This window comes from Haliotis asinina, chromosome 15, assembly GCF_037392515.1.
Source record: "Haliotis asinina isolate JCU_RB_2024 chromosome 15, JCU_Hal_asi_v2, whole genome shotgun sequence".
Classification (NCBI taxonomy): Eukaryota; Metazoa; Mollusca; class Gastropoda; order Lepetellida; family Haliotidae; genus Haliotis; species Haliotis asinina.
In genome coordinates this window covers 15667214-15683710 of record NC_090294.1, presented here as the reverse complement: position 1 = coordinate 15683710, position 16497 = coordinate 15667214, and the positions used below count along the sequence as shown (strand labels likewise).

The window sequence follows — 16497 nt, the reverse complement described above, 5'->3', positions numbered from 1 at the left end:
TTTTATTTTATTTTATTTTTTTTTTTTTTTTTGCCACTTTAGCAATTTTGAAATTCTCGATGGACATAAAGTTTCAGGGAGAAATATATTCCCGGGAATGAGAATGTGCATTTGGACAGGGTTTCAAGATGTAATATTTCCGGGAAAACGAAACAGAATCTCACATTCTACCTGTACCGGGAATCGAAACATAAGAAATTTTAACATCAGTGGTATGATTCATAATTCGGTTTGGAAAGTGGAATATATAAAATGATGAATGTGTCGTATATGCACAATCGGCAAGGTGGTTCTAGAATGCAACAAAGCGTTTTCGACATGATGAGTATTTTATCGTTCAAAACAAAATACCAAATATCTGTTTCTAATAAGATCGGGTTCGAGATTGACTCATTGTATTGATAAGGATTGTGTTTTTCGCCATTTTAAAGAAAGTCCTTAAACGACAACACGTGGCATTCAGTGACAAGGAATAGCTTGATACAAACACAGACTCAGGTCAGTGCCATGCAATATATATCTACGAGAACATTACTTCCAACAGAAGATCATTTGTTTCAAACATTTCTTTCCGGTTTTGAAACAAATTACCCTCCTCACCCTAGCCTCGCGCTCCCTCTTCCCATGACGTGCACGCACTTGTCCGTCACTGGGAACCATTTATTTAAAGTCTAAAACAATTCTGAAAAATTCTTGTTTCTAAACGGCTGTCGCTGTAGTTAGGCAATCATTCTTTGTTCTACGTTATCCGTTCAAGTATTCGACTCCAAAACCAAATGAATAACGACGACGTGGACATAACGTTATGCAGCTTGCAACCACGCCCATCCCCGTCACATCCATCTACATCAACATCCACATTACCAACTACACTTGAACCTCCCGCATCCTACACCTCCGCTGACACCTCACCACAAACTCAAGCTCTTCCTTTAACCCCACTACCCGCAATTCCAATGGGGGCATACAACGCTACCCGGACTACCCATGCACAACCTCCTGATGCACATGTCTCCTGCTTACAACGCTACAGTTCTTCCTTACGTATCCCGTCAGTCGACAACAAGCAGATTAGCATCCACGCACATCTGTAAAGATGCGGTAATAGGAACCACTGTCGCTAGCTGAAGACAGATGTCAGAGAGTAAAGCCAAATAAATAAACCCTGATTCTGTAATATTGTTATTCTTTGCCTGTTTCCCGCGGCCCAATTCACAGAGTTTAAAGGAACTATTTTTCCTTAATTTGATACTCAGTTGACGTCACAAGTCTTTCAGCGTGTCATTTGGTGGTGACGAACTTTTCCCTGTTATTATCCGGCCCTGCATCCGCATTGTTTCGCTCTCAAGACAGAATGATTCATTCAGAGAATTACACAAAATTGCGAAACTTTTCCCACCGTGTCAAGGAATGGTGTAGTTCTACGCAATGTCAAAGAAACCACAGGCAAACCAGATGTGGTGAATGTTCACGTTACGTTGACGCCAAGCCTTTATCGCCGTTCTTTGTGTGTGAACCACGTGTACACACGATTGTGTCAACAGACAGTACCAAAGAAATTACAGATATAAAGAAATAATCTTCATGAAATATAATCAATTAAAACGAGATGATAATACCAATATTATATTCACACCAACACGACCTAGCTCCGTGTATACATAGATACGATTTACGTAGGTATGTCAAGTCATGTGAGAATACACTATGTGAGATATGTGAGAATACACTAACTGAACAGACTACCATTTACTTCCTGCTGCATGATAAATGACCAGCTGTGTGGCCAAGTGTAGTCCACCCAGTCACCCGATGACCGACTTTGGGCGTCACAGACGTAATACACTCTATGCCCAGCCACACACTAAGCAGTATCACTAATATCTCCCACCGATATCTCCTGTACATTGTCCGTGGCCGAGACCCGAGACAATGAAAACCATCTGACCTTGTACCCCCCAGTCTACCAATATACAGTGCAATGAGGTGCTCAACAGGTAGTCGGCAGGCGTTGAGGTAAACTGAATCAGATAATACGTGCGTTCACGTAGTGTTAAAACGTGTCTGAGGAAACAGTGTGCGTATGAACGCAGATTAACCCTTGCTTCCCCTATGATATATTGTCATTTTACCTGTGCTGTTACCACTGTCGAGATCCTCCCCAGTCTCGCGATAACCTATTTCTCCATGACCCTTGCTATACGAGGGATATCATGCTATCTTACCCCACACGTCAAAACAAAACAACGTACCTGGAACAGATGACCATTATGACGTCACAGTGTTGACCGTATACGTCACCTTCAAGCTCTGACAATCGGGACACGAGACGTTTCAGTAGGTCTTCCTGATCGTCTACTTCAACTGAACGTTGTGTGTTGGCCTGTGCCATTCCGTGTGTTCTCCACGAACAGTGCGATTAGTCATAACAGGACTCTTCAACCAGTCTGCTTGGGCTAGCTGCAGAAGCCGAGCTCTAGCAGTATATGCTACCAATTATGTATAGGCGCTCTGCCAAAACGCCCCGCAACTCACAATGGTAGCATCTTCACATCTCATTCCCTTGCTACAACTTCGCTCTAGCTTGATACATACTAACCTCTTCACACACACAACCGTCCAGTCCTACAATGCTGGACGGCGTCGGTAACCTTAGGAAGAACGACGCCTTTGCTAAATACTTCAACACCTGTTTATCCCCGATACCCAATATTCGCTCGAGTCTGGTCAGATATATCTCATGTGGTTTGTCTTACCTGCCGCGGTGCATCATGTTAGTAGTGAACCTAGACACCAGAGGGAGGAACTTGTAGACTCCTAGCGACAACAGCTACAGCGACAGCGTCTCCACCGAGACACAATACAGATGTGGAGGAATACAAGCGGATAATACAGTCTTATCACCCAGCAAGATGGTGAGAGAATGGTAATGTCGAGGGTCGCATTGGACAACGCTCCAAACAAAACACGCAGCAGGCACGCCCGTATTACTTTCGTCACTTATCATATTTAACTCTATAGTTTATTATTTGTCTAAAGAAACGCAGTCTTTAAGAGGTCATACAAAACGGCTGTTCTTGGCGTGTGTAGTATTGTGTGTACCGATAACGTGTCTTTACACCAAGAAGGAATAGGGAGGGTCAAAGGACGAGGTGGCGTGACTACATCAGACAATTTAGACATTTACTCTACAACAGTTCCAAGGAAGCACGGGCGGTGGATAGCCCAGTGATTAATGTGTTCGCTCGTCACGCTGAAGACCAGGGTTCGACTCCCTCCATGGGTACAATGTGGGAGGCCCATTTCTGGTGTCCCCGTCGTAAATATTTGGTAGAATATTAGTTAAAGCAGTGTAAAACTAAACTAACTCACTCACTCACTCGAAGGCAATACATAATAAATTATACATCCCTGATAGTGAGTATAGTTTTACGTCGCTCTTTTCAATTTGAAAGTTACATCACGACAGAGAACACGCAGTTTAATCATTATGAATAGAACAGGGCGGCGGATCCGGAATTGCCTAGTAGTGAAAGCTTAAGGCCGAAGACACAGGTTCGTTTCCCAATATGGGAAGAGTGTGTTAAGCCCATTCGTGATGTCCCCCGCCGTGATATTGCTGGAATATTGCCAAAAACGGCGTATGGCCATACTCACTCAGTAGTGAACAGAATCCACATGGCCATGACGAGCAATGTTTAACCACTTGGCTTCACTCTAGTCCTAAAGGTCAAGATGATGTCTTCAACAATAAGCCGACATAACTCATTATATGAACATAATGGCGTTATTTTACTGACCTTGACACAAGTAAAGTATCATATCTGACCTTGACCTCGATGTGGATGCCTCATACGTTGCCGACTAGCGATGCGTAAATTTGTTATTCTGCCTTACTCCAGCTAATTCAAGTCTTTTATTACATATACAGGTGTCTCTATGACAGTCTAGATAGAATACAAAAAAATGGTTAGACAAAACAATGCAGTTCCCGTCCAATATTCCAGAGTGCGTATCGTAGATAAAACGCTTCGCCTCTGCGTAATTTACATGTGTGTGATATACAAGTCGCTTGATGTGCAGCACAGTTCACAGCACACCAACCTTGAAGAAAACGGCCTCAGATCTTTCTTTCATAAAAATTCCGTAATCACCTTCCGGCAAATTATGCTTGATGATTTCCCGCCATTCTGCTTTGGCGGGAGACTTAACAAGGTGCAGCGTGAGGCGCCACCTGGCGAGCTTCCCACGGCGTATTGACAAAGTGGAGATATACGAGCTACTATCACAGAGCTTTGATACATATATCTCCGCGTCCTCATCTCGGAGGCCTTTCTTCTACTGTTTAGCTTGTCGAGAGTCTGAATATATCAATTGTTTTATCATCTATTGGAATACCATTCGGAACTGCCGATTGTCTCTTTTTCATGTCTTAGTGTGACCTGACATCTTGAATGACTTTTTGTCATCGAATGATATTTGAATTCAATCATGAATTTCTACAGGACATATCAAATACACCAGAGTATCTGACTGTACAGACACCTTTGTAAAATTGTTCCTGAGTAGCCTACGTTTATCTCATAACTGAATGAGTGAGTATATTTTTACGTCGCGTTTAGCAATATTCCATAAATAACACGGCGGGGGACACCAGAAATGGGTTTCACACATTGTACCCATGTTGGGAATCAAACTCAAGCCGTGGGCGAAATGAGCGAATGATTTAATCGCATAAGAAGAAACTGTAAATGGAATGAGTAGTCATGCTTAGTAATCTGGATGGTTGCGTGTCATTGTACCCAAGAGTTCATAATATCAACCACTGGTGTATCTCTGCTGGGTTCGATTGATTACAGGCTGCCGTAGCAGAGTTTCATTATTGCTGACACAACCTAGAAACTGCTTGACGTTGAAATCAAGACATATTTCACCATTATCCTTCAAACACGTGAGCGAATGAGTTTGGTTTTACGCCACTTTAAGCAATATTAGAATCATCGAACTTCACACAGTGAAACCATGTTGGGAATCGAACCCGGGTCTTCCGCGTAACGAGCAAACACTGTAACCACATTGCTACCTGACACAAGTAGATAACTACATCGTCTCACTGACACATGTCAATGATTACAACGTCTGACACAAGTCAATCACAATGTCTCACTGTCACAATCAACAATCATAACGTTAGACTGTCACAGTTGAGACCTACGACGTCAACACTCACAACACTCACCACAGTCAACAATCACAAAACCAGACTGTCAAGGTCAACAATCGCAACGCCGGACTGTCACTTTCAACAATCACAATGTCTCACTGTCACAGTCAATAAGCACAACGTCGGACTGTCACACGTCAACAATTACAATATAGGTGTACAACAATTACACCAGCACCTACAACGTCTACTTCATACCATACTATATAATCAGTTATTAACGTCTCATGTTGACGCTCATTTAACCTATCTGAATTCTCCTCTTGGCTAATAGGATCAACCATTCTATCGCCCTGAAAACTTTCATTTCATACTTTTACCTTATGAATTAATTCCTTTTCATCTTACAAAATTATTCAGTTTAGCTTTCAGATAAAAACTCATTTCAGTCTGATATGTCATCGCACTGTTTGGACCGAGGGTGACGCCAGACTGGATTATAGTGATTTTGTCTAGTATATTATTATCCCACAAAGTGTACATACACTTAAAAGAGTCAGGTTCTTGACGTAAACTATCAAGATGTTCCTCTTTTACTCCTCAGTGACTAATACATCTAAGTGGACCGTTGTACCATGTGTAGAGGGTCTCTATTCATCCCATTCTCACTGATAATCAAAGCGTGAAGCGGTTATAAAGTATGTTTTATTTCTCCCAGTGTGCAACTAGACACTAGAGAAATGTGCATTCACTTTCTTAACGCGTCCATGTGGAACTGCCTGAACGGATATCGGCAGCGCTTAATGAGCACAGCATTAACCATGACGACTGTTCCAATGAGATGTATTTTCCATAAAACGAACATCATTCCTAACGAATGGAATCTGGGGACGCTTTTATTTAGCGAACTAGGTATCTATGCAGTGCCAGGTTATGTAATTATCAGTTTTTTAACCGCTATTTGCTCATTTCGATCTTACACGTGTGTTTGTCGACCAGTAACACGGACTCAACTGAACCCGATGGCTGATACATCGAGATTATGTGGAAGAGTGAGTAACTTTAGTTTTACGTCGCTGTTAGCAATATTCCAGCAATATATATCATGGCGGGGAACACCCGAAATAAACTTCACACATTGTGCTCATATGTGGAATCAAACTCGGGTCTTCGCCGTGACGAGTGAACGCTTTAACCAATAGGCTAACACACCACCCAACAGCGTATGTCGTTTAAGGGTAATCTGTATGATGTTCAACCATAAATAACACAAATACTAGGTATGTATCACCAAATAAAAGGAACCCGCGTTGGGAATATATAGCGCTCAAAAAGGTTACGGATGGCGTATTGACTACAGAAATATGAAAGAATCGGGTGACCCGTGTCTTGTTTGAGTTGTACAGGTCACCATCACCTTTTGGTGGCGGCATGAAAGCCAGAAAACTGGAGCGTAACTACGCCAGACAATCCAGGGATCAAGTGCATGAACATCGCAACTGGGGCTTTTAGCAACATTCCAGCAATACCTCGGAGGACACTAGAAATGGGCTTCACGAACTGTAATTATGTGGGGATCTAACCCGGGTCTTCGGCGTGACGAGCGGACGCTTTAACCACTAGGCTACCCTACCGCCTGCAAACCATTTGTACCAGCTGCGAAAACACATATGACTCCTCCAGTCTAAAACAGAATGCCAAGACAAATTAAATGCCATTTGGCATGTCGGGAGCCCAGAGAAGTATCTGGTACCCCCTTGGGCAGCAACACACAGTAATGACACCAAAAGTAAACGGCAAAACGCTACTTCCCCCTCCCCGTCCACTCCTGACACACCTGATGAACCTGAAATACTGGTCATGCGAGCGTTAAACCGAACTCGGTCATACACCCATACTTGTAACATAGGTTACTTTTCAATGTCTCTGACCCACATATACACGAACAGCAAGAAATATGTAGCATAATACTTACATTTGCTCCACTGAATACGACAAACTTATCACCGCTAGATTTCGTGAACGTTTTTCAACACGTCGTGGTTTCACAAAACAGCTCGTCTTAGTGGCTTTTTCACTTCATTAATATCTCAGTTGCGCGGCCCGCTTTGCCTGAGCCTTGTGACGTCTTATGACGTCTTTGAAGCGTCACTTGACCACTGACCCAGTAAATTGATTGAAGAGAGTCAACAACTGACCAATCAGCATCGCTGAAATCCTATATACCCCCTATTACAAATTACAGTGTTTTGGGTGCAAGGCGCATTAAGTAAACAAGTGTAAACATAAATAAGGTAATTTGTATCAGTTACCCCTTTCCTACTAACCACAACCGACATGCCTAACCTTTCCACATAATAGTGCATGTCGAAAGTTCCCAAAGCAAGAATAGCAATGTCGTGAGGCCAACTAAAAATTCCTTTTTTCTTCATCGGTGCGTTACCGCCCTAAATTTGGTTGTTAATTAACCTTGATTCAGCCTTATTTTGTTTCATAAATGTGTTTCATGAAGACATTAAAATGCTATTTAATAATCATAATTGAGGATGGTTTATATCCACTCAACCGAATTTAATTTAAATAACACGGGTGAAAAAAAGAAATCGTTTCTATAAGGGTGAAGAAAGAAATCGTTTTGGAGAGCTCGCTCAGGGCACTGCTCGTTTCGAGTTACATACCTGGTACAATGCCTGAAAACCTTGGTTCCATATCACGTGGAAATGCTGGTAAACTACAATGAACGATTTCTGATTGTGAGCGTGTGTGTGTGTGTGTGAGAAAGAGAGAGAGAGAGAGAGAGAGAGAGAGAGAGAGAGTGTGTGTGTGTGTGTGTGTGTGTGTGTGTATGATTTCCTTACATGCCAAGGTCGTAGAGAGACGTCACAGAACCGTCCATGTGTGTGTGTGTTCCATATCACGTGGAAATGCTGGTAAACTACAATGAACGATTTCTGATTGTGAGCGTGTGTGTGTGTGTGTGAGAAAGAGAGAGAGAGAGAGAGAGAGAGAGAGAGAGAGAGAGTGTGTGTGTGTGTGTGTGTGTGTGTGTGTATGATTTCCTTACATGCCAAGGTCGTAGAGAGACGTCACAGAACCGTCCATGTGTGTGTGTGTGTGTGTGTGTGTGTGTGTGTGTGTGTGTGTGTGTGTGTGTGTGCAAGTGCAAAAGTGCTAGAGTATGGTTGTGCAGGTCCAATATCAGTCACATCAGAATTCTTTTTCATAATTAATCTATTCTATTACATTCTTTCATTTTTGCATTTATGAATTCTGTATGAAACTGTTACAAAATATTATATAAAATATTAAGTGCTGACAGCAATGATTAGTACATAATTAATTTCTCCACCAGTCTGGTTCGCGTACGTCTTCGATTTTCTTCTTCTTCTTCTTCCCTCAGCAAGTAGTTTATTATGATTTCCTTACATGCCAAGGCCGGCTCTAAAGAGGTCGTAGAGAGACGTCACAGAACCGTCCATGTCAACACCGATAACCTTAACCAGTAAGGCCATTTCATAAGTCGTTGACCATTAAAATCCTGAGTGTTGGTTTAATTGAAAGGGTTGCTCGGTATACTTAATACGATTAGATGGAGTTCAAGAGACAAAAATAAACCCACTGCTCCAAATAGAACGAGGCAGTTTCTCAATACAACGAGTGCAAATGTTATTGAAGTATTTCTGCTCCTATTTGTTTTCTCTGCGTTGTTACACCCATCTTAAAATAGGTGAAGAAAAAAGCTAGACCACTGCACATGTGGAGAGTCGGGTGATTTGACTTTATATATGTAAGCATATGTAAGCATATAACAAGCAATATTTTCACTGACAGTAACATGTACTGAAAAAACCACCAGTCATTTTTTTAATGATATTTACAAAAGTTACTTGACATTCTCCAAAATAAAAGCCACCGACATCACAATATCCACCATTCAAGAAACGCCCGCGTAATCGAAAATATACATTTTTTAAGGAATCGGGTCTTTGGTGTAGCCTTGTGGTGAAAGGGTTCGCCCGTCACGCCGAGGAGCAGGGTTCGATTCCCCACATGGGCACAGCAATATCTCAGAGGTGGACACCAGAAATGTGCTTCACACACTGTACCCATGTGGGAGAATCGAACCGGGTCTTCGGCGTGAGGAGCGAACGCTTTAACCACTAGGCTACCCCACCGCCCAGGACTATGTAATGATTGAGCATGTTTACCCTTTTCGTCATTGTTTTAACTTTTCACGCCATGTGGAATTTGTTTCGGCAGATAATTGACTCTAGTTATTCTCTGGGTTGACGTTTCATGTTACTTTTAAAAACAATCAAACCTATCACAATATCACCTCGTTCAAGTTGGGAGCTCTCGTCCTGGGCGTGTAACCAGGAAATGCGCAAGACAGCATTGTGGAACTGGAACATTTACGTTAACAAACAGCCCAAGTTCCTTTGGACCACATTATTGTTATATGGGCTGAACTCTCCGCAGTCAGAGAATAGGTCTCATATTGGCAGCTTTCATTAACCCTCCCAAGCATGTCTATGGTAACGAGGAACGTGGCAAGTCAGGCTTGTTTTATCGGCAATAGCTCCACACAGTGTTGTATTTCACGTAATACCTAACATGTGTACAATAATGAAGTAGAGAATATGTAAAAAGTGACATTTGGAAGATAATTTGATTAACACTATGGAACCGTACGCCTCTGTCTGCAGAAGGGAAACTCATCTCCCATAATCATATAAAAACGTTACATAGACGTCTCTGTGTTTTCACTGAGAGCTTCCTTGCCGACCCGGAGTCCACGGGTGACCCAGTCCCCAAAAGCACAGAAAATCGCTGCGTAGAGTTGTGCCCCTTGGACAAGAAAGATCTCGTGGTTCGAGTTCGAGTTCAGGTTCGCCGTGATGACGTTTGCTGGTCTGTCAGCATCCTGCACGTGCTACTGATTTTCATCAAAACTGTAAATGTCGAAGCCTACCATGAAACCGCCTTAAATTAATACCCTCACTCACACTATGCGGACCAATTCCGTTCCTAATTCTAAGTGATGTCCCCCAAGACCCCATGAATGAGTGAGTTTCGTTTTACGCTGCTTATAGCACTATTCCAGCAAAATCACGACGGGGGACACCATAAGTGAGATTACAAAATGGTGGATCGAACCCGGATCTCGAGTGAACACTTTGACCACTAGGCTACCACACCGCTCCCGTGGAACCTGTGCCTGGTGCAATGGCTAGGGCATCTGGTTCCATCCAACTGTATGGATGTTGTAAATATCGGTTATATAACAGCGCCGAGTATATTCGCATGACGTTTCGGTTAAACAGTAACTGTTATGAGAATATGAAGTATTTCCACTCTTGGAAGTGTAGTACTCTGCCGTGTGGGCAGATCGGCGCGGGAGAGATGGACAGATGAATGTCATGGACAGATGAGTGAATGAGTTTTGTATAATCCAGCTTTTATAAACATCCCAGCAATATCACGTCGGGGGACACCAGAAATGTGCTTCCCATGGGGGGAATCGAAACCGGGACTTGGGCATGACGAGCCGGCTACGCTTTAGCCACTAGGCTACACAACCGCCCCCATGGACAGGCGAACTCATACGTGGAAAGAGGGACGCGCTTTAATTTAAAAATCGTCAGATGGGCGTGTTCAGACTAGCACGTGGACACTGGAACGGGTGTTGAATCTGAACGGATGGCAGATGAACTTCCGAAGGCCTCAACACAGATTTGATTCGTGACAAGTAGAACGTTTGTAGACTGGGACACGTAGACAAATGGACGCGTCAAGAGGCTTACACGTGGACAAATGATTGTGTATAGATTTTGTCACGTGGGCATTGGAACGGGTCTGGATTTGACAGGATGAGCGATGGACTGATCCAGACAGACCTTCGAATGTTGAGACGGATGTGCAAAGAGATGGTGTGCGTAACACTTCGACGGGTGCACAATGTTCAGATTCAGGCCTATATATTCTGATATTTGGATATCAAGCCAACTCAAATGCACATTTGACTAGTTTTGTTGCAACTGGTAATGTACAGAGGCGGACATAAAATCATGTCAATCGATGAAAAAAAAGTCTGGTTTTGACGCAGCGACACAGTTTCACTGTTAAGTGAGTGAGTTGGGTTTTACGCCGCTTTTAGCAATATTCCACCAATATAATGGGGACACCAGTAATGGCCTTTACACATTATATTCACATAGGGAATCGAACCCAGGTCTTCGGAGTGACGAGCGAACGATTCAACCACTAGACTAACCCACCGCCACTCATTGTAAAGTACAGGAACATCCGACTGTAGATGTCAAGTGTGTGTTAACACGGCGGATGATATAGTTAACACCACAGCGAGATTACCAACCTGTTTTGAAATAGACACGATAACCAGTCTGTGCAGTAATATGGGTAAACACAACAAACCGCCCATGTATTTAGAGCATGACAAGACAACCAACTAAATCGGGGCTGGATTCGAACCCATGACTACTGCATCCTGATCCGGACATAGATCTCACTGTGGGGCGTTTGGTTGCCAGGTGGAGTCCCTTGTAGTTTCGAGTGTGAGTGAGTTATGTTTGACGCCGTTACAGCAACAGCCCAGCAATATCACGGTGAAGGCCTCTAGACAAGTGGTTCACTCACTGTACCCATGTGTATAATCGAACCCAGGTCTTCGCTGAGGAGCGAACGCTTTGACTCTTATGCTATCCTCATGAGTTTGACAATAATGTCAATCTACCGTATTTCTGCGTGTCATGACTATGCTAGTGGACTAACCGTCGCACACAAGGGTAGTATCACGGTTATAAAATAATCTTGTACCTGACCTTCCACATTCATCTCCACATCCCACCTTCAGACTAAACAAAATTGCAAGTGCTTTCCTAAGACATACCAACATGAAAGAGACAGTGTTCTAGTCTGCCTCACAGTCCCGGAACCACACTATTTCCCCTACTGCTGTCTGATATGCTAGAGCCACCGAGTCTATATTTCCTCAGGTACAGGTTCTGAATCTCTGGTCTTCCTTGGGCCCCTTTTCAATTTAAATGGATTTATTTGTTCCAATCAGAATTAAATGTCCAAAGTTAGTCTACCAGTTTTCATTCAATTGTTCAGCTGTTGATGCGGCATCAACTAATGTTCACTCACTCACTCATTCAGCGTTCGAGGTCGTAAAGTCGTCACTACCGAGTAGTGATTAGAGAAACATTTTTCTCCGAGGAGGTAAATCTCAGCAGCAGGGAAGCTGAACAGAGGCATATCTTCCTCCAAGAGATGTTTTAGGTGTACCTGCTGAACTCGCAGATGGTTTCAAATTAGAAGAAGGCTGTCGAACTGACGCAAATAAGATATCTTATATAAAGCTGGAAGATTGTACCACGTAAACACCGAAACGGATCCTGAAATTCGAACTTCTGTCGGTCGTTATTACTAAATGAAAAGGTCATCCCAGCGTTAACATTTTCGGAAGTAGTTATAGGGAAATAGGAGCACGTAACGACATTACGCAAACCGTTACTCATCCAAAGGGAGATAACCCTATCTCATAGTGACCTCGTCGGACGATTGTTATCAAACAAGTAGATGCTATCTTATGATATCCCCATGAGAAAAGATATGAGTCTACTCTAACTGTGAGATACACTTATTGGGTTTAAATGCTTTGGGGGCTTTAATGAAGAACAAATCGAGATTCCTACCTTACCGGCAATGTTCTGAAGAGGGAAATGGAGAGGTTAAGATCTGAACTTTGACAACGTTGATGTCCTGTCTAGGTGTGGTCGGAATTGGAATGCAGGCTGGTCTTTGATATTGAGAATGTCAAGACGGACGCACGCTTGTTGAAGGATGACATTTCTCGCTCCATCAAGAATTGTTTGGTTTGAAATATATTTGTGTACTTTTGGTTGTCTGTGGAGTAATCCTGGCCCCACCTACAGGTTAAGCCTCTGAAACTTCAATCGTGAAAGTAAGCCGGAGAAAAGTATAAACAATGAAAGCCCTAGACGGTTGTTGGACCTTCAGAAAGAGAAAGGGATGTGGCGTCATTCGTTTCAGACAATGTCAGTAGGGTAGCAAGTGAATGAGTGAGTGAATATAGTTTCACGAAGCAACATTATAGCAATATCACAACGGGCCATCCACTGGACAGCCATCAATCTACTGCATGGCTTAAACGAACACACGCAACGATTAATAAACCGCCGACTATGTAAATGTTTCTCACATTTACTTGTTCATGTATTGACTTGTCTATTATAAGCGTATTGAAGCGAACTCGTTTTAGACGATGGTTTTGCAACGTTGCGTGCTCCGAACTCCGATAGTACGTCTTAACGTTCTTTACAGACTACACAACTAAAGGTGCAGCGGCAGAGCTTGTAGACGTAGCTAGTGCACACTACCGTAATCAGAGGCGACCAGAATGAAGCTTATTGCAAAAACCAAGCCAGACAATATGGGTAGCCGAAACACGCCAAACGAGAAGCGAAAACTCGCGGAAAAACTAACTGGCGCCCACCTTTGCCTTTGTTTGAGAAATTAGAAAGTGAAGACAGTGGAACCGAAGCAGGACGCTGAGCAGAATACCACACGCAGAGCAAGGGGTGGGGGGGGGGGGGGGGACTTTGAGAGTGGCGGGGCACGACGGAGAATGGGTTGTGGTTTTGGTGTGGGAGGAGGTTTAAGAATATAATGGGCATCGAATAACAGAATGTATTCCAATACATGAGAATAGCAAGACTCGAATTTTGATCGAAACAGATTTGGAACTACTGAGGTTGAAATTATCGCAACTGATCACTGGAAATCAGTGGCGAGCAAGTTTGGTTTTATCCCGTAATATTCCAACAATATAGCGGCGGGAGTCATGAGAAATGTGCTTCTAATTTAGTCAGAATCGAAACTTGGTCTTCGGCGTGATGAACAAACGTCTTAACTACTAGGCAACTCCAACATCACTGAAAATCAGCAGTGACACCGGGCGTTCGGAAAAAAGGGTAAGCCCGTCCTGCCCTACGGTAGTTTCCGCCACTCACATAATTTGCAAAAAAACAATGTCTTCGGTGTGATGTTTCTGTGGCATGAGGGAGGACGGGCGGATAAATAGTGAGAATGGTATTGCGGCTCGCGCAGCAATATCACGGCGGGGCTCACCAAAAATGTATCCACGTGGGGAATAGAACCTTGGTCTTCGGCTTTATCCATTAGGCTACCCACCCACAAGGATGTATACTAGACATATTAACGGCATTTATGAATTTATACGACGCTGACCGTGCGGTGGTGATGTAGCAGTACTAAGAAAGAAAACTCAAAGTAGGGTATCATTGAGACCCACAAAAGACAACGGATAAGTGAGTGACTTGCGTTTTACGACGCTTTTAGCAATATTCCAGAAATATCACGACGGGGACACCAAAAATGGGCTTCACAAAAATTGTCAGGAATCGAACCTGGATCTTCGGCGTGACAGCGAACGCTTTAACCATTGGCCATCCCACCGCCCCAGTACGGATGAAATTTGAATACACACTGATCACGGCCTATTGTATCAATAATTCCAATAAACATATGTATGTATGTATGTATGTATGTATGTATGTATGTATGTATGTATGTATGTATGTATGTATGTATGTATGTATGTATGTATGTATGTATGTATGTATGTATGTATGTATGTATGTATGTATGTATGTATACAAGATCATTATTAAAAGATATTACCTTTTTAATGCACGTAGAAGCCGGAGAATACATTACTGTAACAGAGAATATGCTCGTCCATGTATCCAGTTTTCACTCCTGTATTGATAACCAGGCTTAATTAGAATAGCTGTCTGAGCTAGTAGATGTGGTTTAACTTGTCTGATGGCTCTGCAACTGAAAAATTGCTGAGTTCACCCCACGTCGGCGTGTGCGACAGGTGGATGGATGCACGGGCATGCAAACATTGCGCTGCTTGTATTTCCCAATACTCCAGGTTCGCAAGGGAACCACCAGAAGATGACTGTGAACTCCCCGGAATGCAGCCCCTCCCTGCGCTGTGTGTTGGACTACAGACAAGACTAGTAAAACGTAACAATTACCTCGTAAACTTTCATCACTTGACTTTTTCTCTGATATCAGATTGCGCCGTTACAAAGCACATAGCTAACACCCCACCTGGCGGCAGATTCTAGCGTCTATATATACGCTTTGGTGGAGGTCGCTTTAAGATATGCGTTCCCATGTAGATGCATGTGTTGGCGCATGTGCAGACAGGACGAAAGCGTAATCAAGAATTTAGCTGTCAACGCTAACGCGTTCATTACCAAGACCTTACGCGGTGTGACATTCTGGGCGTAGGGTGTTGATAGACAATGAAATTGTAACATTGTCTCTCACGCTTGAAACGTGAAGCTTCCGTAGATAATCGTTTAGTCGAAACTGTATCGTAGTAAGTGTTCCCTTGTTTCAAAATACAATAAGAACGAGAAAAACAGTACCCGTGAATAGGACCACGTTCGGATTATACCACTGACCAGGAGGCCACCCAAGTAGACGGTGGTTGGATTGTATACCTGGACAGGTGGCCGTCAAAGAAGACGGTAGGATTGTATACCTCGGTAGGTGGCCGTCATAGTAGACGGTGGTTGGGTTTTACACCTGCAGCTGGTTAGGTGGCCGTCAAAGAAGACGGTAGGATTGTATACCTCGGTAGGTGGCCGTCATAGTAGACGGTGGTTGGGTTTTACACCTGCAGCTGGTTAGGTGGCCGTCAAAGAAGACGGTAGGATTGTATACCTCGGTAGGTGGCCGTCATAGTAGACGGTGGTTGGGTTTTACACCTGCAGCTGGTTAGGTGGCCGTCAAAGAAGACGGTAGGATTGTATACCTCGGTAGGTGGCCGTCATAGTAGACGGTGGTTGGGTTTTACACCTGCAGCTGGTTAGGTGGCCGTCAAAGAAGACGGTAGGATTGTATACCTCGGTAGGTGGCCGTCATAGTAGACGGTGGTTGGGTTTTACACCTGCAGCTGGTTAGGTGGCCGTCAAAGAAGACGGTAGGATTGTATACCTCGGTAGGTGGCCGTCATAGTAGACGGTGGTTGGGTTTTACACCTGCAGCTGGTTAGGTGGCCGTCAAAGAAGACGGTAGGATTGTATACCTCGGTAGGTGGCCGTCATAGTAGACGGTGGTTGGGTTTTACACCTGCAGCTGGTTAGGTGGCCGTCAAAGAAGACGGTAGGATTGTATACCTCGGTAGGTGGCCGTCATAGTAGACGGTGGTTGGGTTTTACACCTGCAGCTGGTTAGGTGGCCGTCAAAGA

General features: G+C 43.5%; 1 protein-coding gene across 4 annotated transcripts in view; it reads right to left on the bottom strand.

Annotated features, from left to right (window-relative positions):
- LOC137265794 (matrix metallopeptidase-21-like) overlaps window positions 1-16497 on the bottom strand; it is a 105758-nt gene that overhangs the window by 41595 nt on the left and 47666 nt on the right. The window contains exon 1 of one of the 4 annotated variants that reach the window (XM_067801251.1): window positions 2253-2391. The exons of the other annotated variants lie outside the window; for them this stretch is intronic. The gene's annotated coding sequence lies outside the window, so the exon portion shown is untranslated. Of the gene's footprint in view, window positions 1-2252; window positions 2392-16497 lie in introns of those variants that run through there. 4 annotated transcript variants of the gene reach the window in all.